General features: G+C 38.7%; 1 protein-coding gene across 1 annotated transcript in view; it reads left to right on the forward strand.

Annotated features, from left to right (window-relative positions):
• The first annotated feature begins 2,445 nt into the window (after positions 1-2,445).
• Positions 2,446-26,981, forward strand: part of LOC134474320 (neutrophil gelatinase-associated lipocalin-like) — a 76,640-nt gene continuing 52,104 nt past the window's right edge. Inside the window, exon 1 of the mRNA XM_063241886.1 lies at positions 2,446-2,533. The gene's annotated coding sequence lies outside the window, so the exon portion shown is untranslated. The remainder of the gene's footprint in view (positions 2,534-26,981) is intronic.

A 26,981-nucleotide genomic window follows, 5' to 3' on the forward strand; every position in this document is an offset into this window, starting at 1 on the left:
TTGATTCTGCTTGTTTTCTATATTATTCATTAATAAGGTTTCAATCAATTTCTGATGCTCCTGGTTTTTCTTTTTTCTTTTTTTGGGGGGAGGGGGGGAGTACAGGGCATCAAACTCATGACCTTGCACTTAAAAGGAAAGCATTTGAATCACTGAGGTAAATCCCCAGTCCCAACTCATATATATTTTTTATCCATTTTTTGCTGGCTATGATGAGCAATTCATTTATAAGGTTGCTATTTCTGTCTTTACGTGAGAAATTATTTCGAATTTAATTTTCTCTATAGCCTCATGGATTTGTTTCTTTATTTCACTTGCTATCTTTTCAGAGATTTCTGATTTATGACTTTTAGAGTCCGCTATTTCACTCTCCTGTTCTTGCTCCTGATGGACTAGATGTTTGCTATGGCATTTTACTTTTTTGTTTCTTCATTTTCACCATTTGGGCTAATATTTGTTTTTTTAATCCCAATAGTCACAACTGTTGGTAGTGTGTATCTTAGGGTCCTACTATGTGGTTGATGCTTGTCTGATTATTGAGTACCACAATGAAGAGGAGGGCCAGTTACCTGAGTTTCTTCTGTGAGTCCTGTCAGGTGAGTCCTATATTCTTCCTAGGCTTAGTAGCCTAGGTGTGTTGATGTATGACCACCCTTCATCCTGCTGTTGCTATGTCTTCAGGTTATTACAGGTCACTAGATTTCCTTGTCTATAGTGTTTGTCTCCGCTGAGGCCCTTCTGTGTCACTGGGTGTCTCATAAGCCCTTTTAATTTCCTCCATGTTTGGGAAGCCCTTATTGGCACACTCCTCAATCTGCCTAATATTCTTGGTGTGGAGGAGGTGCTATGGGTACTTTCAAAGGAATTTTTATTCTTATACATATCTTCTTGAAACTTTTCTATGAATTCCATTTCTTTCCTGTGTTGGACATTCATGATTTCTATAATTTTCCTAAATCCTCCATTTATTTATCTGTACATTCTCTAAAGTCACATCTCTGTATTTACCTGAGAAATTCTTTCTAATTTGATTTTTTCTTAAGCCTCGTTCATTTTACTTGTTGTTACCATTTAAGAGAGGCCATACAACAGTCTTTTAGACTATCCCACCTCACTGCATACCAGGTGTGCCTTTGGTGTACTGCATATCTGGGGTCACATCTTGTTTAAGTGTCTTCTCATTTTTTTCCTTATGTTTTTCTTTCTTTTTAGTTTAACTCCTGGGTTGATGCTTGTAAATTACATGTGGCAAGTAGCTTTCTTGCTAGTACTTAGAACTCTTAGTAAAGGGTTATTTCTCCAAGATGTCTTCCAGGTGTAGCTGGATTTTGGGATTTGAGTCTGTTGCAAGACCCGACCTCTTTACTTCATTGGGGATGAGAAATTGCCTAATAGGCCCAGACCTGGTTCCTTGTAATTGGCCCACAATATTTTCTATGACCCACAGGCAATCTCAGTCTTGATATAACAGGAAAGAACAGCTGTTTAGGAGAATCATGTTACTTTGGCTAAAGTGGTACCATCAGTAACAACAATGGCATGAAATACAACCTAGAAAATGACAAACTGAGATAGTCATTAATTTGCCAGCATTAACTGTATTAGCTAGATTTGTGATTATTTAAAAAATCTAAAACAAACCAGGAAATTATATGTAGAAAATAAACTCTCAATATATTAATTTTACTGTCAGGGGAGAAAATTTAAAAGGAGCTATGGGAAAAATAAAAAAATTAGAAAAAGTGTAAGAGATTAAAAGCAAGGCTGGAGGACAAAAAAGGATCATGAAAACTTTGGGAAGCTGGTGCAGAAGGCAGAAATGAAAGAGAAAGAAATGAAAAAAGAGCCAGATATGGTGGTGCACATTTGTAATCTCAGCACTTGAGTGGCTGGAAGATTATTGCACATCTGAGACCAGCCTGGGTTACAAAGTGAGCTAAAGGTCAGCCTTTACTGCATAGCTAAACCCTGTATTGAGAAAAAAGAAAAACTAGAATAGAACACCAACCGCACTCACAACTAGAAACTATGTTCAGACTTATATATAAACAAGATCAAATAATGAAGAAACAAAACAAGAAAAGGGAGAGAGGGAGAAAATAAAACTGGATTAAAAGTCTACTTCAAGATTTTTCTGCATGGTCCCTGGTAGACCACATGTGGAGACAAGTCCAGATCTGTGCTGATTTACCCCGACAAGCCAGCAGTGGCTTTATGGCAATTGTGGATAACCTCAGTGAACCTGTGTCCCTCAAGTTGAGGCTGGTTTCTAGCCAGCAGGCTTGGGCCAGACCTCTTCAGCCTGCAACAGTCATTGTATCTTCTGCAGACTTGAACTCACCTGGGAAACACTGAATGGAGCCAACAGTTGTTCTGAGTTCTGAGCTTGGCCCCTCTTTAAGATAGCTCCTGGTCAATCACCATCTCCTGAAGTCTGTTTAAATGTGCCCACTCACCAGCCAGTGAAATCCATGGCATCCACTCTGTTGCACTGCTGCAACTGTTATGGAGGCTTATATGATTGCCACAAACAGTGAGTCTTGATTCAAGGAGCTGCCACCTCCTTCTTCTTTATTGAAGTTTATCTTTTTGGTCTCCACATGGGCCTAAGTTTCCACTGCAAATGTTTCCTGGATTCAGGGGACCCACTTCTCTCCTTCTCTTCCTTGCATTGCTATATTTCAGTGTCTGAACAGCAAATCTCAGAGAGGCTCTTTCTGCACTCCTTAGTATTCTATCATTTTGTAAGGTATTATATAGATTTTTGAATTTATAGGTAACAATACCCAATGTTGATCATATCCAACTTATGTCTCCTAATAATTTTGGAAAATCAGTTAAACTCTTTAGATGATTATATCTGATTTGTAATTTTGTGGCCTTAGAGTTTGGATCATCACTAGTGTTCCCAAATAATAAGGACTAGATAACTGAATCTTATCTGGGGCAATAAAGAGACTAAATGATAATAATCTTGTTTCAGCAAAAATTTCATAAAGTTGTTGTCTATTAGGTGCAGCCAATTGCATACCATCCATATAATAGTATAAGTGAAAGGAAAGATTTGTCTTACTCTTCGTAAGTCTTGTACTTTAAAACTCTGACAGTTGGTGGGGCAATTTCTCATATTTTGAAGTAGTATTACCCACTGATAATGCTTCATTGGTACTTTAAAATTTTTACTAGGGACAGCAGAGGCAAAACACTACTTATTTGACAGATAAAAAGAAATATTTATAAAGAAATTTAAAAATAAATTATAATTAAGGGACCAATCTCTTGGGACTGTGGTTGGATTGAGCAGTCCTGATTGTAGTGCCTCCATGGGTAGGATGCAAGCATTTACAACTGTTAGATCTTGTAGTAATGTCCATTTACCTGTTTTTTTTTTTTTTTGTGAATAACAAAGGTAGGTGTATTCCAGGGACTAACAGAGGGTTCCAAATGTTTCAACTACAATTGTTTTGTAATCAAATTGCACCAGCTTCTTATATTTAAGGAATCATTGAGCAACCCATATAGGTGAATATGTTTTCCATTGTAAAGGTAAAGCACTTTTAGCAGGAGAAATTACAATGGTTCCCATCAAAATTCAACATTTATTATTTTTAGGAACAGAGGTGATAGGTTTAGTGATTTCTTTTAAGTCTTTTCCCATTTCAAAAACCATTCTATTCATCATATGTTCTGCATCACACCCTGTCTCATTAGTTATCATTAATTTCCATTTCTGTAGCAAGTCTCTACTCCATAAATTGACAGAGATAGGAGCCACATAAGGTAAGAAAAGATACTGTTGTTATCTTGTCCTTAATAAGGTAGAAGAAGCATTTCATGAGACACATTATGGAGATGCCACTCCCACCAAGGATGTGGGAATGGGTTTAATTAGTCATGTATATGGCCATTGATTTAATGCAATTACAGAAATATCTGCACCTGTGTCTATGAGCTCCTCAGGTATTTTCCATTAATTTTCATAAAACACATGGGGCTTCCTGCTGATACCTATTGAGCAAAATAAGTTTCCTTTTTGGTGACCTTTTATTTAAAATCAGGGTTTTGCTTTTCTTTTCACTTGTTCTTTTTTATTTATTTTGAAAAGAATAAAACCAAATGAGAAGGAAAACAGAATGAGTTCCTTCAAAACTAAATGATCAACATAGTATGTGTTTAAAAACACAATACAAGGTGATATACAATGGCTACCATAATGTCTCTTGTTATCTTCAATAGAATTGTCTATATCATCAGGCACAGTAAAATTGAACATAGCAGTACAGAACAACATAAATAAAAACAAATATTGAGTCATTACAGGACTTCAAAAGCAGGTATTAGTCAAATCAGAATGGGTATCTGAATGAATATTATCATCTTCAGAGTAATTACCTATACTCTCAGACTTGATACTATCAAATATTACTGATTCAAATAAAATCAGTCAAGACAAGACTCTGATGTAACAAACCAAATTCAAATAAGATCAGTCATTATAATACAGTGTAAGTAATACAGGGCCTCAGATTAAGGTAATAGGATTAAGGATGGTTAGTGTAGTACAGCCTGCTATTTTTGGAATAGCTCTCTGTGCCCTCAAATCTAGTATAAGTAGACAGACTAGAACAGAATATGGCCAAACTAAACAGAGTGATGAGAACAATGTGGGTTTAAAGTCATACAATATTAACAATGTCTTCTTCCTTCCCTTTTTTGAGAACAATGTGGGTTTAAAGTCATGATACAATATTAACAATGTCTTCTTCCTTCCCTTTTTAGACAGTTCCTTCCCTTTCACTTTCACAGTGTGCATTGTACATTTTGTATCCCACTAACTCTTTTAATTTTAGATTAGGGAAGCAACCTGTTATTTACCTAAATGGTTCTGAACATTTTTACTCCTAGGATTGATCTTAAGTTGTATCCATTTACCTACAAGAGCCTCAAGGTTTTCCTTTCTTATAACTGAGTAGTTCTCCACTGCACAAAAGTGTCATGCCTTTCCAACCTATCTTCAACTGCTGGGTGAGCTTCTGTTATTTCTCTGTGGTTTCCTGTCACATAGAGAATTATTTTCTCATCTTTTTTTTCTTTTATTTTTTTAATTGGTACCAAGGATCGAACTCATGACCGCCTGCTTGCAAGGCAGGTGCTTATGCCATATTTTCTCATCTTTGACTTTCAGTCCAATACTCACGTTCAGGTTGATTGTATTTCCTATATAGAGCATCTCTTTGGACCCTATCTCCTGATCTACTCTGTTTGTGTTTCTTTTTGTTAGTGTATGAAGGCCATCTATGTTAGTGATTATAGCCAACCTTCTCTGGCTCATCTCTGCTATCCTATTTTTCTGCCATTGTTGTCTACTTTTCTCCTTCATTTCACTGGCTGCCTCATTCAATTAGGCCTTTCTGCTACTGTTCCTGAAACCATGATTTCTTTATTTTTCTCTCTAGAATGTCCTTCATTATTTTTTGTAGAGCTGGATTGGTGGTCATGAACTCCCCAGTTCCTCTTTGCCATGGAAGCATCTTGTTTCTCAATTTTGAGAGATAGTTTTGCAAGGTACATCAATCTTAGTTGGAGGTTATTTTCTGTCGGGCTTGAAATACTTCACTCCAGGCTCTTCTTGATTTGATGGTTTGTGTCAAGAAGTCTGCTGTGATTTTAATGAGTTTTCCTTTATTGATGATATGTTTCTTTTCTCTGACAGCTTTTAGTATTCTGTTCTTAGGTTGAATTTCTGGGACCTTTATTATATCTGGGTGTAGTTCTGTTTTGATTGTAGCTGGCTGGAATTCTGTATGCATTATGTATGTGAATATCATTTCCTTTATCTGTGCTTGGGAGTTTTCATTCATCATTTCTGTGAATAGCCTTTGTATTTCACTTGTGTTTACCCCTGATTCTTCACTCACATTAATTTAATCTTAAGTTATAGATCCTCTAGCTTTTGTATTGTTACTTCCTTGTTATTTGTAAGAGATCTCTCCTTTCAAGATCACACATTGAAAACCTGTCTGTTTTGATAGTCTATCTTTAGTTTCTTTCAAGCAGTTTTTCCAGCTTTTAATAGAGATTTTAATTTCCTGGTAATCTTTGAATCCATTTCATGTGTTCTAGATTTTTAAAATATTCTTCATCAAAGCTTTCCTTCCTTTTTCTACGTTCCTCTATTCTTCCATCAACATCTTCTTGAGATGTGCTTAGCATTCCTTTTATTAATCTTTCTTTTTTTGTATTGGTATTTTTGTTTTGAGTTCTTCTACAGTGTCACAAAGATATTTCTTTCTGCCGGCTGATGCTGCTTCCAATACTGCAGTTATGCTGCCCTTTATCTCTTCTGTGTTTACCTCTCCTGGACCAATATTATTTAGGTTGGAAGCTGGAGACATTTTTTTTGTTTCTTTCTCTTGTCATATTCCTGGTTTCTTCCAGACAAGTGTATAGTAGAGGTCCCAGGCCCATTCTGTATTGGTTACAATTACTCTGAAGTGTGCTGGCTGGGGATTGCTGCCCTCCCCAGAGTACTGTTGTCCACTGAGGTACAAGCAGGGGCCAAGCAGGGGCACTGAAGGCTGGCCTCTGCTCTCTAAGCCAGTAAACTACTGAGAGTTTTCATGACATTAGTGTATACCATGCAGATGGAACTGGTCTGGGACAGCTTCAAGGGCAACTTTGTCCCTGGCTATTGGATCTTGGATTGGAGGGGGGACCCAGTCAAAGCCATTCCCACCAATCTGCTCTGTGCCAGGAGTGGCCAACTGAAGCCACTACAGTTGTGCATTCAGGCCTGTCCTGCCTGACTCCAAAATGTCACTCAGCTGGTCACCTCCTCCAGTGGGAGGACCAAATTCTGAACACTCATCATGGGTTGGTGCAGATCTCCACTCTAGCTCTGTTCTCTGTTGTGATGGGTCCCCCCACTGGGGTCCTTGGGCTCGCCAACCCCTGACTTCAACACAACCTCATGGTTGAGTTCTTGGGCTCTAGTAGTGCCTAGCACACTGTGGGACCAGCTCCAGCGTGAGCACATCTGTTTCCAGCCTTCTGTCCATGTTTTTCTTTTTCTTTTCTTCCCCTTTTCTTTTTTGTTTCTTCCTGGGTCGTGAGAATCCCTCTCCTTTCATCTGGTCTTCTCCATGATGTTAAATTCTAGATTCTGAGTTGTTTATCTCAGAGAGGCTCTTTACCTTGCTACCTATTGATCTGCCATATCCCCAACTCCATCTTCTTTTCATTTGTATATATTTAACAAGGAAGTCTTCTCCAAAGAAAAGAAAACCAATTGTGCAATATAATTACCTTGTTCAAATATACAAATATCATGAAAGTGAGAAAAACCTGAATTTCATGACAACAAGCAAGATCAATAAGGCTCAGGAGAGTAGTCACTCCTTGTAAGATTGAACCAACTTTACAAAATGAATCCCATCATGCCCTATGGAGGGGGCTCTTTAACCCCATAGAGACAGGAGTGGGCTTATCTCCTCCGATGAGGATCATTCTCTGTGCTATAAAAAGATCTAGCCTTGTGGTTTGAACTGTTCCCCTACTGAGAATTTCCCTTCTGGGAGCCATGTCTATGGCTATTGAAGTTACTGAAAAGTGAGAATTGAGTAAAGCTGAGCAATAGCCTGATTGGCATTGTTAATTTCCCCTGTTTTGTGGGGCCCAGGGCAAGGCCTGGACCCTATTACTCCTCAGAAGCATCCAATCATGATATTTAGAATGGCAGTGATTAGCCCAGTGCCTCCCTTTCATGCAGTAAGGACAAAGACTAGGTGTAGGGTCTGAGTCTTCTTGGCCAGAACCTTTACCCTGTTCAACTGCTATGGCGGCAGCATTGCCTCCTTCCTAGGTTGAGTAGGGGCCTCACAGTTTTCATGAAAATGTCCACTTTTACCATGAAGGAAATATTAACATTACCTTTATTACCCTTAGTCCTTTTGCCAAAATCAACCATTACCTGGCCCATCAAATTAGTTTTATATAATTTAGTTGTTATATAAATCGTTAGTTGCCAATATTGGATAGCATTGGCATAGGCCAACTGGGGGACTAAAATATCCACAGCTTGGATATTAGGATTTTTTCTGTGCAGAGCCTTTGCAATTTTGCCACAAACAAATGAAATGTTCATGAAGACCTTGAAGAATGTGTGAAAAGGACTGGTCAGGAACCCCATCCTCAGAAACCATAACTCAAGTCTTTTTCACCAAACCAGCTAATTGTTGATACATTTCATCAGGGTACTGAGTCTGTTCCTCAATAGTACATGTTGTCCCTGTAAAGAAAGCATTTCTTTGTCTATACAGCCATGGAGATCATGGCCCATTCTATTCTTCTGAGTCTGCTCTAAATTAAGATTTTTAAATTGCACATCAAAATGAAGACATTGAGTGGGAGGCAAACATGTCATTGCTGGATGTTTGATATCATAAGGAGCCAAGAAATATGTATCTAGAACACACTCCAAGAGTCCTGCCAAAAAAAAAAAGCAGACTCTGAGTACTGTTACTGACAAATTTTGTTTAAGAACACTTAACAATTTAAATTCAAAAAGCACATAAACATGTAAGTGGTGATTTTCATTATTCAAATTTCATTAACTGCCCACCAGAAAGCAGGCAAGCATGCCCAAACTTCTTCCTGGGTAGCAGTTTCCTTGACAGTCTGCAAGTACCTAGACAGAGCTGCACAGGGAAGCTTTCTTTCAGGCTGTTCAAGATGAGATGATTTTTTCCCATATATCTCTGATGGTGGTAGTGGTCAGGGAAAATCTACTTTGCTTTGAGAGTAGATTGCATGTACTTTTCCTGTTTCTGAGAAGAGCAAGCCAGGATGGCACTAGATTTTGCATTCTGTGCCTCAGAAGGAGCATATGGTACACTGGTTACTTTTTGTTTTTTTAATCATTGGAGCTACAGCTGTCAGCAGTTCACTTTTTAGTTGGCTTAGCATTGACTGAGCAAGATTTCATGTGGTAAAGATCTCATGAGAGTCCATCTCTCCCCTGCTATGGGGTCCTTTGAGTTTTTCTCCCACATTCTCCCAGTTTTAAGTGTTTCAGATGCCTGCTTAAGGAACCACAGATTGAATTTAAGCACTTCTTGTAACATTCTGAACAAATTGCTAGGGGGTACACTGATGCCATATTGCTTTTATAAAATGAGAATCAGCTGTACATATTGTTGCTCCTCTGCTGACAAATTCTGCACCATTTTAAACTCTGGATGAAAAAGTGCCTGTTTGCAGTAGATGCATTAAATTTTCATTTCTCCTTTCTTTTTCCTCCCTCACTGAACACCTCTGTATTAGTTCCACGAAGTTCTAATGTGGAAGATCTGGCAAGAACGAAGGCATTATGTCATTGATCAATAGGAAACTTATTTTTCCCTTGGGTTAATACTTATATGGAATTTTGTACCAGAGTCAAGTGGTCCTCAGCTGAAATGCTGTGTTCCCTTCTGAGACTTCACAGCATCACAAATCATAGAGCTCTCTACTGAGACCAGTGGGATAGGGAATTTTGTTCCCTCATGGCAACTGCTGGCTTGTCATGCAAGACACTTAGGCCTAGGACAGACTCAGACTTTTAGTCCAGTTTGTGTATTTGTAGCTTAATCAGAGAGGTCTCTATCACATTAGTTTCCTCCTGTATCTTGCAATTCTCTGCCTTTCTCAGTTGACCAACATCAGAAATAGAACAAATAATTGGAGTTGTTTTTACAGATAAAAGACTGAAACAGTAAACATTGTGGCACCTACTGGGGATCTCCTTCTGAAGATGGTAGCCATTGTTAATTCCCTATTATCTTGTTTTGAAGTTCTGTGCCATTTTCATTGTTTTGTAGGGCTCAGTTTTATTCTGTTTTGTTTGATTCTGTTATATATGTTGTATCTGTATTGCCAAGAATCATACCATGCATGATGGGTTCTTATATAATAGATTTTCAGATCCTGGTGTACCTGGAGCAAATAATTTCAGATATACATTCAATGGTAAAAGAAAAAGCGGCTGCATGTATTAAAGTTGACAAGAAAAGGGTGTTCAGGGAATGCAGCTTCATGTCAGCAGAAACAAAAAGGTAGCATGAATGGGGAGAGTGGTGCTTGGAAGGTAGAAGAGTAGGAAGGAAAAAAAATAAATCATGGTTTTGAAATTAAAAATACATACCCTTGGGGCTGGGGATTTAGCTCAGCGGCATAAGTGCCTGCCTTGCAAGCAGGCAGTCGAGAGTTCGATCCCCGGTACCGATAAAAAAGAAAAAGACACATACACAAAAAAATACATACCCTAGCCCCTGGTGCCTCTCATTGAAGTGCTCTGAATATCATTTACATAAGTGATTGACAGGGTACTGAATCATCTGGAGGGCGTCCAGTGTGCATGGCTCTCCTACAATTCACCATTTTAATCACATGATGACATGCAGTCTTTATGTGTGAATCTTGAATAAAGTTCGAATGGGGGAAATGGTTACTATAGTTCAAGGTCCTCTATCTAACACACATGTTCTCTGGTCTAAAGCAGGGGATTTTTCCTGAGTATTAGTTTTTTCTTACTTCTGCTTCACTTAGGACAAGCCCCAAGGCTGTTGCTCAAGTTCAGGTGTTGATAGAAGGTAGTCTTGCAGCCCTAATTGTGGTACATGTGCTAAAATAATTACCCTCTTTCACCTGTCTACCTCCTACCTGCCATCTTATTGCAGACATGGGGGTCATACAACAGGGTGCTTCAAGATGTAGTGACATCAGAGGAACAGTGGCTGAGGGTCTGCCACTGTTCAGTAATGGGCTCCAACTGTAGTGCTTGGGAGTGTTTTGGGTAGCAATTCTTCTAGTGATTTCCTTGACAAATAAAACAAGGTTTAGGAACAGGCCGCCTTAATTTATGAGAATATATCTTCCTTTTATATTTAGAGAGAAAAAAGCAAAACATACAAAAGGGTAGTAATAATACAGAATTTAAAAAAACACTAAGAAATCACTAGGAAGGGGCTGGGGATTTAGCTCAGCGGCATAAGCACCTGCCTTGCAAACAGGTGGTTGTGAGTTCGATCCCTTGTACTGATAAAAAAAAAATCACTAGGAGATAAATTACATATTGTCATCTTAGAAATAGTTGTTCAAGTTACAAAATCAAAGCATAAAAGATGGACAGACAATCAAAAAATGAGAGTATGTCTTACTTTTTACTTCTTGCTGAGACAAAATAACTAACATCCAAAGTTAGGGAAGGAAAGGTTTATTTCTTGGAGGTTTCAATCCATACTCAGTAGGCTCCAAGTGGCAGGGTAGCATGATGGGCTGTTATTCTTGGCTGGCTGCAAATAGCAAAGCATGAATTGGCAAGAGAGAGACACACATCTTCTTCCCACTAATATATTGTACTTCGAATCCATCCCTGAGTGAGTGAAACACTTACACCACCAGTCTGAGCACTAGAAAATGAACCAATCACAAATGCTAGATTTGGTAGAATTGCATAAGGGTTGGGGCCACTCACATAAATCATGCCAGAGTACAAACCATTCTGTTTGATAAACCAACAATAAATTAGTAGTATGCTTTTCTGTCTTACACACTTAAATATATATACAGTTATATGCTTAAGAGCACTTTCCATCACTTCCTTCATTACAATATATGTTATACATCTAGATATTGTTACTCTTTCAGTTTTTATTATGTTTGAAACTAGAGAGACAATGTGATATTTACAGATATGCATTTGATTTGTTTCACTTCTGAAGATAGTCTCAAGTGGCTTCCATTTACATATAAAACCCTCAAAACATATTTTTGATAGCTGAGTAATATTCCATTGTATAAATATACAACATCTTTTTCATCCATTCTGCAGTTGATGGGTATTTTGATTGTTCCAAAGATTTAGCTTTACAAACTGTGCTTCTATAAACATGAGTGCATATATATTTCTGTGACATGGCTTTTTGATTTTTCTGCATAAAATAGCTGGATTGAACGCAACTTCCAATCCTAGTTTTTTGAGGAATCTCTATGCTGATTTGCATAGTGGTTGCACCAGTCTACACTCCCACCAACAGTGGAGAAGCGTTTGTTTTTCCCACAGCCTTGCCAACATTTGTTATCAGTTGATTTCTTGATGGCAACCATTCTTTCTGGAGTGAGCTGAAATTTCAATGCTGTTTTAACTTGCCTTCCACAGATGATCAGGGATGGTGAACATTGCTTTATTTATTTATTTGCCATATGTCTATCTCCATCTGAGAAATGTGTGTTCATTTCAGATGTCCCTTTTTGGAGAAGGTCTTTAAATTTGGTGGGCTTGATGCTTTTCAATTCTTTGCATGTTCTGGATATAAGTCCTTTGTCTGAGGGACTGCAGCCTAATGTTACCCTTCTGTGGGTTTTCTTTTCATTTTCTTGGTGATTTCTTTTGAAGTGTAAACACTTTGTAGTAATATGAGATCCCAGTTGTTGATGCTTTGAAGTAGTTCCCATGTGGTTTTTTGTTTTATTTTGTTTAACTACTCTTAGGTCTCTGAGATTCCTACCTCTCTTGTCTTCCAATAGATTCAGTGCTTTTATTTTAAAATTTAGGTTTTTGATCCATTTTGACTTTAGTTTTGTGCCTGGTGCATGAGTGTAGTTTCAATTTTTGGCATGTGGAAAGTCACTGTTTCCAACACCATTTATTAAAGAGGCTATCCTTCTTCCAGTGAACATGTTTAGCCCCTTTGTCAAATATAAAGTGGCTAAGTATCTTTGTAGTTCTATTTTCATCTTCAAATCTGTACCACTGACCCTCTGGTCTATTTCTTAGCCAATACCATGCTGATTTTATCACGGTAGCTTTGTAATATAATTTCAAGTCAGGAATTGACATGCTTCTTACTTTGCCTTTGTTTTCTAGAATTTCCTTTACTCTTCTTGGCTTCTTGTGTTTCCAAATGAATTTCAGGAATGTGTTATCCAAATCTATAATATATATTAATGGTATTTTCATTGGCATTGCATTAAATCTGTATGACAGTTTTGGGAGTATGGCCATTTTCACAATGTTGGATCTTTCTAAGAAAGAAAGGAACATCCTTTTATTTTCTACTATGTTCTTCAACCTCCCTTGTTAGAGTAGTATAGTTTTAATCATATAGGTCTTTTACCTTCTTGGTTAGGTTGATTCCTAAGTACTCCATTTTTAGATGTTGTAGTGAAAGGTGAAATTTCCATAGTTTCTCTCTCAGTGAGTTTTTTGTTTGTGTACAGGAATGCTGTTAAGTTTTGAGTGCTGTTGTAGTCAGGGGTTGTGAAGAGAATAATTAAAATGAGGACATATAATTTATTATCTTATATGATGGTTACCCAGAGTTAACAAAGAAAAGTGCAGGAAATCTGTCCACAGCACTAAAGACATAGTATATTCAGCCAAGGCCCTGAATCCCACAAAAATTTCCTATATAATTCCAGATGAATACATAGAGCCCACGACAATGCCTCCCACAAGTCCAACTGGAGTCTAAAGCCCACCAGAAATACTCACACCAGTCTCTTAAAGATCTGTGCTGGGAAGGTCCAAAGGCCAGTGGTGGAAACTGTAAAGTCTATGATAGTGTGGTGAAGGAGCTTTGCTGATAGGTTGAGGGCTCTATTCTGGAGCTGAGAAGTCACACTCAAAACAAAGACTATGGCTGTCCTGAAAAGTACCACAGCCATCCTCAGTGACACCAAGACCCTGACCTCCTCTGATAAGAACAGTTGAGTTCATGCCAGAAAGCCAGCATGACAAGTTTGTCCTGGAGATTAAATGGCACATGTCTTCCCCTCTAGAACCAGGAAATAATGTTCAATATAAGAACCAGAGCTCCCTCAAAGTGAACCACAGCCACTCTCACCAAAAAATCCCAAGCTCCTCTGATGACAGTGGTTGAACTCACACTGGGGAGGCTAGTCATGATGAGCTCCTCCAGGAGAACCAAAGGCTCAAACAAAAATATAGGAGAACCCACAAAGCCCCACTCATCTTCCCCACATCTCTGTTTATGCTGACACCTTCCCTCAGGTGGAACATCTATGCTCAGTACCATAGTGATTTAATTCAGCTAGTCCATAACAATATTGTATCCAGTTACATTGTTGAATTTGTTTATTACCTCTAGTAGTCTTAATGGAGTTTTTTAGGTCTTCTATATAGAGTATCATGTCATCTGCAAATAGTGATAATTTAAATTCTTTATTTCCTATCTTTATTCCTTTTATTTCTCTTTCTTGTCTGATTGCTTTGGCTAATATTGTCAGAACTATATTAAATAATATTAAGGTCCCCTATTATGATTGTGGTCTTGTGTATCTGGTTTTTCATGTCCATTATTATTTGTCTTATATAGTTGGGTGCTCCTGTATTTGGTACATATGTATTTACAATTGTATTCTTCCTCTTGAAGTTTTCCACTAACAAGTATACAGTGACATTCTTTATCATTTTTAATCATTTTAGGTTTGAAATTCACTTTGTCTGCAGGAAGAATAGCTACCCCTGCTTTCTTCTGGGTTCCTATTGCACAGAATACTGTTTTCCATCCTTTGACTTTTAACTTATGATTTTGCTTTTGAGTAAGATATATTTCTTATATATAGCATATTTTGGGATCCCATTTCTGATTCCATTCTTTCAATCTATTTCTTTTAATAGGTGAATTGAGGGCATTTAGATTGATAGATATAACTGATATGTACTGGCTCAACTTTGCCAGGTTATATTCCAGTTGTCAGTTTTCTGCTTTTCCTCCTTGTTTCATTGCTTGCTCATCTAGTGGTTTCTTTCTGTTATTGATCTGGAAATTGTGGTCATTTTTACCTCTAGTATGTCTTTCTGTTGGTTTGGTGGACATGAATTTCTTCATTCTTTGTCATGGAAGTATCTTGTTTCTCCATTAAAGTTGAAAGATAGTTTTGTGGGTACATGAATTTGGGTTGAAAGTTGTTTTCTTTTAGGGCTTGAAATACTTCACTCCAAGCTCATCTTAACTTGAGGGTTTGTGCTGAAAAGTCTGCCATGATTCTAATGATCTTTCCTTGATAGATGAGCTCAGTCTTTTCTCTAAAAGGTTTTAATATTCTGTTTTTATGCTGTATGTCTGGTTCTTAATTATTGTATGTCTGGGTGTAGATTTACGTTTGTTGTGACTGTTTAGCATTCTATATGCATCACGTATCTGTATATCAGATTTGTTCTCCATGTTTGGGAAATTTTGTGCTATTACTTCTGTGAATAGTTTACCAATGTATTTGCATTGAGTCTTGCATCTTTATTGATGTCTATTAGTATTATATTGTTTCTCTTGGCATCATTTTAAGGCTGCTGCATCATCATTTCATGCTGCTTTGTACTTTTAAAATTTATATAATTTCATGGTCATTAGCTAAATCCTGTTCTCAAGGTCTGAAATTATATCCTTAGCTTCATTTAAACATTTTTACCATTTTTCAATAGAATTTTTATTTCTTGGATATCTCTTTTACTTTGTTTCATGCATTCTGCTTGTTTTCTATATTGTTTCTTCAAGGTTTCAATCAGATTCCCATGCTGTAATTTTTAAAATCTATTTCTTTAGATATGTTGAGCCACTCCTTTACTAAGATTGTTATTTCTGTCTTTACATGAGAAAATATTTCTAATTTGATATTCCCTATAGCCTCTTGGATGTGTTTCTTTATTTCACTTGCTATTTTTTCACAGATTTCACATGTATGGCTTTTAAAGTCCTCTATTTCAATTTCCCCTGTACTTGCTCCTGATGGACTAGATGTATAAGATTACATCTTCCTTTTAATTTTGTCTTTTTTACTGTTTCAGCTAATATTTGTTTTTTCAGTCTCACTAGTCTCAACTGTGAGTAGTGTGTATCCTAGGGTCATATTGTATGGTTGATATTTGTCCATTTGCTGGGTATCACAATGAAGAGTAGGACCAGCCACCTGTATTCCTCCTGCAAGACCTGTTGGGTGGGTCCTATATTCGTCCTAGACTGACTAGCCTAGGAGTGTTGATATACATCAATGCTTAGTTCCCGCTCTTACTTTGTCTTCAGGTCATTTCAGGTCACCAGATCTCCTTGTCTAAAGTGTTTGTCTTGGCTGGGACTCTACTGTGTCACTGGTGTTTCATAAGCCCAGTTTAATGGTTTTCAGGTTGGGGAGGCCTTATTGGTACAGTTCTCTGTCCACTTGATGTTATGTGTATGGAGGAAGAAGTCACCTACATTCTTGCCAAGTTGGCAAGGATCCTACTGCTGCTCCTGTTTATCCACTGAAGACCTCTATTTCAGGGGCAAAATCACCACACTGACAGAATCCTGCTGAGGTCTTCTGTTTGGATGAGGGGTTACTGAGTCTCACATCAACCCAGCACAGTGAATCCATGGCAGTTCAAGGTTCTGGGAGGCGGAATGGTATTTAAAGATCAACAGCAATACGAGGTCCAAGAGGTGGGTAGTTTCCCTGAGGGTGGGACAGTGTGTGCAAACATGGATTTCCCTCTGCACTGGAAGTCAGGGGTCTGAGGGTGGGACAGTGGATGTGGAAGTGGCATGACCTCCATGCTTGAGGCTCTCCTGCTGTTTGAGAATATATCTTAAGGTGTCCTTTTTGGCCACATCAAAAGCAGGTCTTTGTTGTTCCTCCTAATAGCTGAGTCAGACATGATCAACTCCAAGAGCCTCACTCTATTACTTATCCTTTTTCTTTCCCTCTCAAAGTCTTAACTATAAATTACTGCTATAGAAGTTTGGACCAAATCACTCATGGTCTTCTCTGGCTCCATTGCCACCTTCTGAAGGTTTTCCCTGACATCTGCGAGTGACTGAGTAAGGTGTTTATCTTGATAAGGATCTCTTCCTCAACTATTCTGGGCCTGATGGCAGTGTATTTTTCTATTGTGTCCCTTAGGTACAACACAGTTTTGCAGGGGTCTCTCTTTTCTCTTGGTAAGTGGAAGCCAATTGAAGATAAATCATTTTAGTTTTAGCCCTACTTATATGTAATATAATATAAAAAGTGTTCCTTAGCCTAGTTCTCATAAGTACTTGGAGGTTCCACTCATAAATGATTATGGCTGCAGACCAAAGTCCAATAGGGATTCTAATCTTCTGGCCAAATATCTCATGATTGCCTCTCCTGTGAGTCAGACCATATTCATTCCCTTCCCACATGCCTTATCTACAACTATCTCGCTTTCCTCTGCTGCTAAAGTTTGCTTTGGGAGAAGTTGTACATCTATCCATGTGAGGTCTTACAACTGGTTCAATTTCTTGTAGTCCTGTACATATTGGTCAGGATGATCTTTATAGTTGCCCAATTTCTTTTGAAGTTGCTTTAGCTCCAATTAGGAAAAGGAACCAGATGAGGGTAGGAACACCCAAAGGTTCCAGGCCAATTCTAAGTGAATAAATTTTTATAGGGGATGAGGATTTTGGAGAGGCAGGAGTTGAGGTGCAGAAGATTGTTCAGGACATTCATGAAACTGTCTATTTGACCCCCTCTTTCTTTTAGGAAATATCTATACAAGGACTATGTGGAAACTTCATGCAGAATAGATGATCATTGAGGTCTAAACTAAATTTAGTAATGTCTCATTTATAATTTTTTGCCAATTAAGGAGGACTTTGGGTATAGGAACTTGAATATACAAGGTTTCTCTGCATTTCCTCCATTCCTACAAAAAAAGATGGTGCTGTGATTAAAAGAATCTCCAGGAGGATAGATCTCACTGTCTCCCAAGGTATATTGTGACCCTGTCTAAGTACAGAAGAAAATGGAGGCCTTCTTTCAATGAGTGTGGGGGTCTAGTTGGTAACAGTTTTAGGGTTCAGGATAGAAGGAAGTTGGGTGGGATATTGGCAAAGCTGGGCTCTATTTACAAGAGATGAAAGAATAAAATAGAGACAGGGTCTTAAAGGCTTTTGCAGTTAGCCTGAGGTCTCTGCTAATCCTGAGCATCCTTGACATGGAAGGGGGCTCATTTAGTATGACCTGCTCTTTCTTTTAAGGATATGGCTTGGTACATTACTGTGTAAGCTTCTCTGTGCTCCAACGGATGGGTCCTTAGTACTTTCACCTGTACTCTAAATACTTTTTATGCCTCTGGTTCTTAAAACTGGTAATCTCACAGACCAAGGGGCCCATAAACATGTTCTATTATGACCTTGAGAGTAAGGAGAGAAAATGATTGGATTGGAAATTGTTTACTATCTCATCTATATTCAATTAATGAGGACTTAAAGCACTGTGGAGTACCCCCCTCCCCCAACAAGAAAACTATACCTCTGGTTTGAAAGGAATGTAGCCTGTACTAGATTCAAGGATTAGCTTAAGAAGATAAGGGGTGAGAGTAAGAGAGCATTCTTCTTTATCCTACAAACTGGTTTCTTTCTACGACAATCTAGTAGGCACTTGAATTTTAAAAGGTCCTTAGTATACTTTTTTCACCTTGTCTTAAAGTGAGTTGACAAATAGTTATATTCTAATTATGACTGTCTGCCCATATACTCCAAGTGGTCCTGAGTAATATCCTTTTCATATTCTGGGACAGAGAGATCCCACTAGTTTAACATGAGGCCCTTATTCATTAGATCACCGGAGCCCTGGTCTTAGACATTGTGTCCCCATTCTAGGTCATGGCTTTTGTTATCCCTCAGTCCCAGGCTTCACTTCATGTTATCTTGTCCTTCACTGGGTTGTCTTGATTTCTTCTGTGCTTGGATTTTCTCTGACTGCTTGTGCCTGATGAACTCCTTTTGCCTAGAAAAATCCTTGCCCTCATGGACTAGCATTAGTTTGGGAAATTTTCTGATCTCACAGGGCACTAATCATCCTCAATGCTTTCTAATGCACACCATGTTTTACTAGAGCTGATTGTTTAAGTCACTCTTGTGTGCCTCTTTTCATGTAAAAAATACTTAAACCTTAAGAAAACAAAACCTAAGCACAGCAATGCATTTTCAGTACACTAGCATTTCATCTCCTCCTGGTTGTCTGACATTTTCTAGTTTCAGAAAGGATTTGGGATCCTTGAGATGGATTTTTACTAGGCCGTTATTAACTGGCTGTCTTCTTTTGAATTTTAAGGGGTTTGATGTGTATTTGTAGTTTTTTTTTTTTTTGAGTTTTTTAGGAAGGTGAAAACTTTTTTGCCACTCTGTGTCATAGCTGATAGTTTACAGCAGTTTAAAAATTTGAAATGAGTTTCTTTTTAGGCCACAAGGACACAGGCCTGGAAATGTCTGCAATTTCATTTGCAGGGAGGGCAATCTGGGTCTCATGCTGGTCTCTCTCTCTCTCTCTCTCTCTCTCTCTCTCTCTCTCTCTCTTTTTTGTTTGTGCTGGAGATCCAACTAACAACCTGGTGTTTGCCAAGCAGGCACTTATGCCTGCTGAGCTGAACTCCTAGCCTCATGCTGGTCTTTTTGTGTACCCCTTACCTCCCACTCAGATATTTTTTTCAGTTCCCCCCTCCCTTTCTTTGTTGTACTGTGACCTGTGGGATTTTTTAACTAAGAAGAATTTATCTCTGAATTTATCTTGGTTACTTGTAAAGCAGCATTTTTTAAAGAAAGACTTAGAATTTGATTTAATAGAAGTAGTATAACTTTTACACCAACTTAAAATTCTGAATGAGCCCAAGAGATGTATTAATGCATCTATCTGTGATATATAAATTAAAAAATGAAGCAGTCTTGAACTGTCTATGATCCATGAGGGAAAAGGGCATTTGTACTGTTGTAGTGTCAAATTCTCCTCTGTTTTGCTCTTGTAGAAGAAGCGGGGAAGAGGATCCCACTTTGAAAGATGGTAAGACCAAATTTGAAGGAAAAACTGGTTTGACCTGAGAGTGGATGGTTGAAGTCTGTTCAGACTGAGCCTTGGATTTCTTCTCTGGATTCTTGTGAATTACTAGAACCATCAAGTCTAACTTACATTGCTGACATAACTTTAAGTTTTCTCTCCAGACAAAGAAAGCCAGTACAAGTGCTTGACCTAATGCTTTTTAGTTATCTGACTTTCATCCATGAAACAGTAATCAGAGGATGAAGGTAAGATAAGATATATCTCTTGCCCTGGCTTACTAAGAAAGGGAATCAGTATATAGAAAGGCAGGAATTCTCCCTCTAATGCTTATGGTGACTAAAAGGAGAAATATGTTTAAGTACTGTCAGAAATTGAGAACCAAGAGCTCCAGGGGGAACACCATACTCTTATCAGTGGAAGGATGTAATTGAAAAGAATTGAGGAGATACTATGCCAACATTGTTTTCTACTTGTGTTAGCTCTGCCTGAATCAATAAAACTTGTCCATATAGACTTTAAATTGGGTGACCATATTAATCATTTTTAATTGGGAAGTACATCCTAATTCTTTTCTTTCAACAGAAAACCATAAAGTGAATGCAAGGAGCGTAGGAAAGCATAGACTATCTAATCTTGGAATCCCAGATGAGCCCCCTAATATGACACTAGAATATCCAAATTGCATCTCATAGTGAGCACAAATGAAACCCTGGACATAGTAGGGAGTCCTCCATAGGATACCCATGAAGGAGTCCGTTTAGGAGTTTTTAAGGAGTCCATAGTGAGCATGGGCCATTGTAAAAGCTATATGACATCTATGCTATAGGATACTTTTCAGGGTCCAATCTGCAGTGTTCATACTGTACGGTAGAAGCCACACTGACTCCATTTTGTCCCGGACACATCTAGTAGACAATGTTATAGGAAAAAGTGCAGGCCATGAAACATTGCCCCCACCCCAAGGTAAAAACATGAGGTCCTGTAAGGACAAGAAGCAAACAAGTTATATAATGTAAGCTTGCATAGTTTGAGTTTTTTTGTTCTTTATTTCTGTAAAAGCTGCTTGTTTAGGATGGCCAGGCAGCAGCCAATTTGGTGACCCTTAGTGTGTGTGATCCATTGTTTTTCCATTTCTTGCAGAACCCAAACACTGTACCCATGCCTTTGTGCTTATGGGATGCCTTGTCATCCCCTGGGAAGGTCCCAGACAGATAAAAGGCGACTAGTAGATATTTTCAAATGATCCCTAGTAGGTGGTTACGCAGGAGACTTAATTTTGAGCTCTCCAATTCCATTTGAGTCTACTCTCCTTCTTGTCTAATAAAATTATATCTCCTGTCTTATTAAGTCCTATATCAGTGGAATCTGGGCCATTGTAGAGCTAAAAGTATGGAACCTATTTTTAAGAGACAGGGTGCATGCAAATTAGTGAGCAAAGAAGACAAAGAGATCTGTTCAGAAAGACAGACGGAAATGTCAGAGCAGTGATATAGAGACATAAACATGCATGTGTACATGGCACTGGCCTTTAGGTCAGACATCTATGGAGGTGTTAATAGGTGAATGGTAACAATCCAGTGAAGAACACAGCCAGTATTGAATTTGGGGTTTCTGAGTCAGATCTCGTGGAATAACTCTAAAGGACTGGCTTATTGAGCTGAGTCTTTTCTACAACAGGGTTAGGGATGGATAGTGGGACAGGTTTATATGAGGTGTGGAGAAGGGGGTGTGTTATAGGGGGAGTGATAATGGCTGAGTTTGTGGCTTTGGCAATGGGTGATGTGACCTAGCAGTTAGGCTGGGTGAATTGTATCCTAGCAGAGCAGTCATTTTTTCCAAGCTCAGTCAGTGGGCTGTAGGATGTAGGAATGAGTGGTGATTGTTTTCAGGCTTGAGAATGTGGGGAGTCTGTGGAGGGTTATAATCTCCTGAGTGTTAGGGATAGTAGAAAAAATGAGGTAAGCGGGTGGGTATGGGGTTATTGGTCTCCATCAAGCTGAAAACTGAATAAGGCAAAGTTGTGGGGACAGTAGGGACAATGGGTGAAATATGGCAATGGTCACTTGAAAAATGAAGTGTGACATCTGTGTTTGGTTGAAGCTAGACAGGATCTGAAAGAGACAAGGGGCTGTTGGGAGACCATGGCTGGAAGACTGACTCAAATGCATGAAAAACTGATGGGAATCCTGAAGCAACAGAGCAGAGCTCCTGGAACACATGGTTAATGATTAGAGATGATCATTAGGACAATAGAAACAGAACTAGAAACAATGTTAGTCCTGGAAATGTTTATTCTAACCACCGTGTTCCTCACACCCCAAATAAAGTTGCTTAGCCTCACCATCCTGTTCTTTCCTTTTACTATAAAAATTTTTTTCTTCTGTACTTTTGTTCTCATGCCTGGGATTACAAATAAAAGGCCAGGGGTTTCTCAGATCTGCACTATTTTCCTGAAACTTTCTCATGCTGATGACTGCTGGTGGAGCAGTCCATCTGGATTTCTTGGAGCTAAAGCTGAATTTCAACTCTGAGTAATTTTTCATTCTCTGTACTACCACAATACTGGCACACTGCAGCAAGAGGCAAATGTTATTAGGAGATGTACTGAAACAATGGGCCCAAGAAAGGGTATGATCCAGGGGGCAAGCTCCAGGAAGTTGTGAGGCAGCCAAAAAGGGCCCAGGATGAGATCTGCTTTGTAGGTAATCAGATTGACCATGTAGCCTATTGATACTACTTCATATGGGTATAAACTTCTGGATGAAGACAGAGCAGGCCTACTGAAGATAGGTACAGAACTCACCTTTTTCTGTGGTTAGCAAGTTTAGGCCTTGGTGGTTTGGGAACACAATGGTAACCAGTGAGTCAATTTATTCTTGCAGGTTAATGAGTGAGAGAGAGAGAGAGAGAGAGAGAGAGAGAGAGAGAGAGAGAGACAGTGAGAGACAGAGAGAGACAGAGACAAAGAGAGAGAGACAAAGAGACAGAGAGAGACAAAGACAGAGAGAGAGAGACAAAGAGAGAGAGAGGAAGAGAGAGAGAGAGAGAGAGAGAGAGAGAGAGAGAGAGAGAGAGAGAGGAGAAATGGTGGGTTGGAAGGGAAGGGATGTTTAATCTAGCAAGTGGATGACTGGGCAGTTAGGGAATTTGGGTTAAGTTCTGGGCAGTAGCGGGTCTCTGTGCAGCAAAGTTGGGAATTGAGGGTTGAATCTAAACCTGGAAAGTCACTTTGGTGTTAGGAGCACTGTGGTTATGTAGTTAGTTTGATCTTAAATGTTGTAGAGTTTGATAGATATCTCTTTGGAGAGAGCTGAGAGATGGTGAATGGAAACTTGGTTTGGTTGGTATGGTGCCAGTAGTGATGGCTATTTTGATTCTTGTCAAAAGGGAATTAACTGACCAGCCTGACAAAAGTCATTGTTTGTTACTCTGGCTGGGTTAATAAATAGAGAGTAGAAGCTAATCTGGTTTGGAGTGAATTCGATGAAGGTATCCTTGAGCCAGAGGTCAGTGATTATTTCAGAAATGAAGTTGAAGTCTAGCAAATAATGTTAATTCAAGTTTGAAGGAGAGAGTGCAGTGAGTGAATTCAGAGAGCAAGTTAGTCCTGAGGAAGACAGGTAGCTTTCTGGGAGAAACTCGCAAGAATGAGGCACAGAGAAGTCAGGCCAGGATGGGCAGGACAGCAGGAACAGGGATGATAAGGAGGACCATTTAGGGTCTCTCCTGTGTTGTTTAAAGAGTGGTCTTTTTAAGGTATTTGAGCTGAACCTCTTGGCCAGGAAAGAAAGGGAGGGAAATATTGAGTGTAAAGTCTGGGGAAGGAGACAGTCAGTGTATGCTCATAGGAGGCCTTGAATGGCTTGCAGTGACTGGGAGTAATTTTCTAGGGAATGAGTTGGAGAAGGGGAGAAGAAAGGGACAAACATTTGTGGAGAAAGATTTGTCTGTGAGTTGCTTTGACAGGGTTCATATATGGAAGAGAACTGAGGTAATAAGTATGGCCAGGAACAGTGGAGTTTAGTGGCTGAAATCTGAGAACAAGAGTAGAGTGGGGGTAATTGGAGTCTTTTAGAGTTTGGGTGAGAGAGTATGTTTGACTGGTTTTCCAGTTAGATTGTCTTTTAGGGTCACAAGGCTCAATGAGGAAGGCAGAGGAGGACAACCATCTTTCTTGATAGAGAGGCTGTCTCTATAAGAATTTTTATGTGGCTGCTGAGAAACCTGGGAGGATTCCAGGGTAAGTATTTGGGTTAAGGATGAGTGTTTTGTCTTTTGTGAAGTGGTCTTGGGGAAGTAATTGGAATCCTAATCTGGGGAAAGTATGAGTAAACTGGTGTTTTTTAGGAGGTGATATGAAGAGGTCTGGCTAAGAAGCTGAATTTGAGAATTAAGAGGCAGAAAAATCCAGCTAGGTTGAGGGAAGAGAGCAATATTTATTTGTGGGTAGGGCAGTTAGTTAGATGAGAGCTTTGTGATCAGTTGTGTTGGCCCATAAAGTGAAGGTAAGGTGGAGCCTCAGGTAGTGAATGGTAGTCTGCACTAATTGTGCTTTGGAAGCTGAGGTGCAATATCTTCAGGAAGATAAAAGGAAACAAGGAGAGATGTGTCTGAGTGACAGCCTTAGATAATAGGGCTGCAGATTAAGATATCACTAACATAAAGGAGCATTTCCCTGTTTAGAGGTAAAGCCTGGTTGAGGTTGTGGTTGAAAACCTGGGTAAATATAGGGAAACTGTGACTGAAGTTTTGGGAGGAGACTGTGCAGGTAAGCTGAGTGGCATAGTCTGAGGTAGGGCTGTGAATGGGAAAAGGTCTCATGGACCAAGATAAAGGTGAGACAGCGGAGAGAGCAAGGAGAAGAAGAAGGGTACAATGTGTACGGAGGAAAGGAGGAATTTGGAAGGTGTTGCTCAAAGCTTAAGAAGGAACTCCCATCCAGGAGGGGAATGGGGCTTTGGGGAATCCCCAGGTGTGTGCTGTTGAGTAGGCATAGAAGGGTGGCTGCAAACGCTTACCGTAGATACTGAAGATGAACTGTGCTTCCTGAGAATGTTGACAAGGGGGGAATAAGCGGCACCGGTGTGAGGAGAAATGAAATAGGCTTACCCTCAACCAGAAGAATTACCCTTGGCTTTTGTGTGGTGATGGGCTGGCAGTGCAAGAGCTGTTGACCCTCATAGTCTTTGTTTTTTTTTTTTTTTTTTTTATTTAAGAGGAAAAAGAGAAAAACACAAAACAAAACAAAGCAGTGTAAGGTTACACATAATACAGAACTACAAAAAAAAAAAAACATAACAGTAAGAAATCACCTGTTAATAGATTACATAATATCATCTTGGAAATAGTTGCTCAAATCACAGTATCAAAGAATACAAAGTAGACATTCAAATGGAGAGACTGCAAACAGCTGTGTTCAATGATCCAAAAACATTAATATAGTCAGCTATTTAACATCCCTAAACACACTTGTTGTTATATCCGTTAGAGCTCTTTTTTTTCCCCTCCCTCTCTTTTTTATAACAAAATTTACACATTTTGGATTTTATTACTCCTTAGTTCTTATTACTTTTTTTGGGGGGAGAGAATAAAGTCAAATATGGCAAAACAAAGCTGTAAGTCAAAACCAAGGATAGACATAACACATGATGTAGAACAGAGTACAAGGTCATCAACAATGGTTATCAACATTGTCTCTTGTTTCCTTAAAAGGAATTGTCCATCTCATTAGATATTATAAAGCCGGACAAAACAGTGGAGAACAAGACCAATAAAACTTAGGCATTGTGAACATTACAGGACTTCCAAAGGAGACAATAGTCAAACCAGAATGGGCATCTTTGTGAATCTTATTGCCTTCAAAGTAGTTGCCTATACCTTCAAACTTGCTACTATCGCACAGAATGGAACAGAGTCTAATCAGTCAAAACAAGATCTTGGGAGTATTACAGGACTTCAAAACAAGTTAATAGGAGATCAAAAAGAGTTACTACTATATATCCTAATTTTTTAAGTTTTTCCCTTAATTAAAATAAACATAAGAAATAGCTAAATAATTTTTTTAAAGAATAGTAGTTACCATAGTGTCTGTCTTTTTCCTTAAAATATTTGGATAAAACTTCATATACTATAGCTTCAAATATTTCCATATCAAAAAGCCCAGAGTAAAGCCTTTCTAATTAATAAGTGAAAATTTTATAAGGCTTCAAGGCCACATAATGGGGAATCATGATTATCACATATTTTTATATATTTGAATCATTACTTACATTAGGGAAACTATTCGGTATTCATACATGCGAGATTGATTTATTTCACTTATGAGTATGGTCTCAAGCTGTGCCCATTTATTGATAAATATCTTAATGCGATCCTTCTTTATAGCTGAATAATACTCCATTGTATAGAAATACCACAACTTTTTTATCCATTCCTCAGTTGATGGACACTTGGGTTGTTTCCAAGATCTGGCAATTACAAATTGTGCTGCTATAAACATAGGTGCACATATATCCCTGTGGTATGATGCTTTCAGTTCTTCTGGGAATATGCCTAGAAGTGGAATAGCTGGAATAAATGGGATTTCCAATCCCAACTTTTTGAGAAACCTCCAGATAGACCTCCACAAAGGCTGTACCAGTCTACACTCCCACCAACAGTGCAGGAGAGTTCCTTTTTCCCCACAGCCTCTCCAGCATTTGTTGTTGTTGGTTTTCTTGATCCTGGCCATTCTTTCAGGAGTGAGATGGTATCTCAGTGTGGTTTTAATTTGCATTTCTCTAATGACCAATGATGATGAGCATTTTTTCATGTATTTATTTGCCATTTGCATTTCTTCATCTGAGAATTGCGTATTCATCTCAGATGCCCATTTTTGGATTGGATCTTTGAATTTTGAAGGTCTGAGTTTTTTTAATTCTTTATATGTTTTAGACAAGAGTCCCTTGTCTGAGAGAGAGTTCACTAAAATCTTTTCCCAGTTTGTGGGTTTTCTTTTCACTATGCTGGAGATTTCTTTGTTTAGAAGAACAAATTTCGTAAGTCAGCAGGGGGAGGACAGGAGACTGGATGGTTTCACTGTCATGTTGGTGATGGAGACAGTCCATCTTCTAGTGGCTCTTTAAAGTGCATAGTGGGCAGGATTTTGT

This window comes from Cavia porcellus, unplaced genomic scaffold (assembly GCF_034190915.1).
Source record: "Cavia porcellus strain 051 isolate PalLab524CR breed Dunkin Hartley unplaced genomic scaffold, mCavPor4.1 scaffold_1, whole genome shotgun sequence".
In the NCBI taxonomy this organism is placed as follows: domain Eukaryota; kingdom Metazoa; phylum Chordata; class Mammalia; order Rodentia; family Caviidae; genus Cavia; species Cavia porcellus.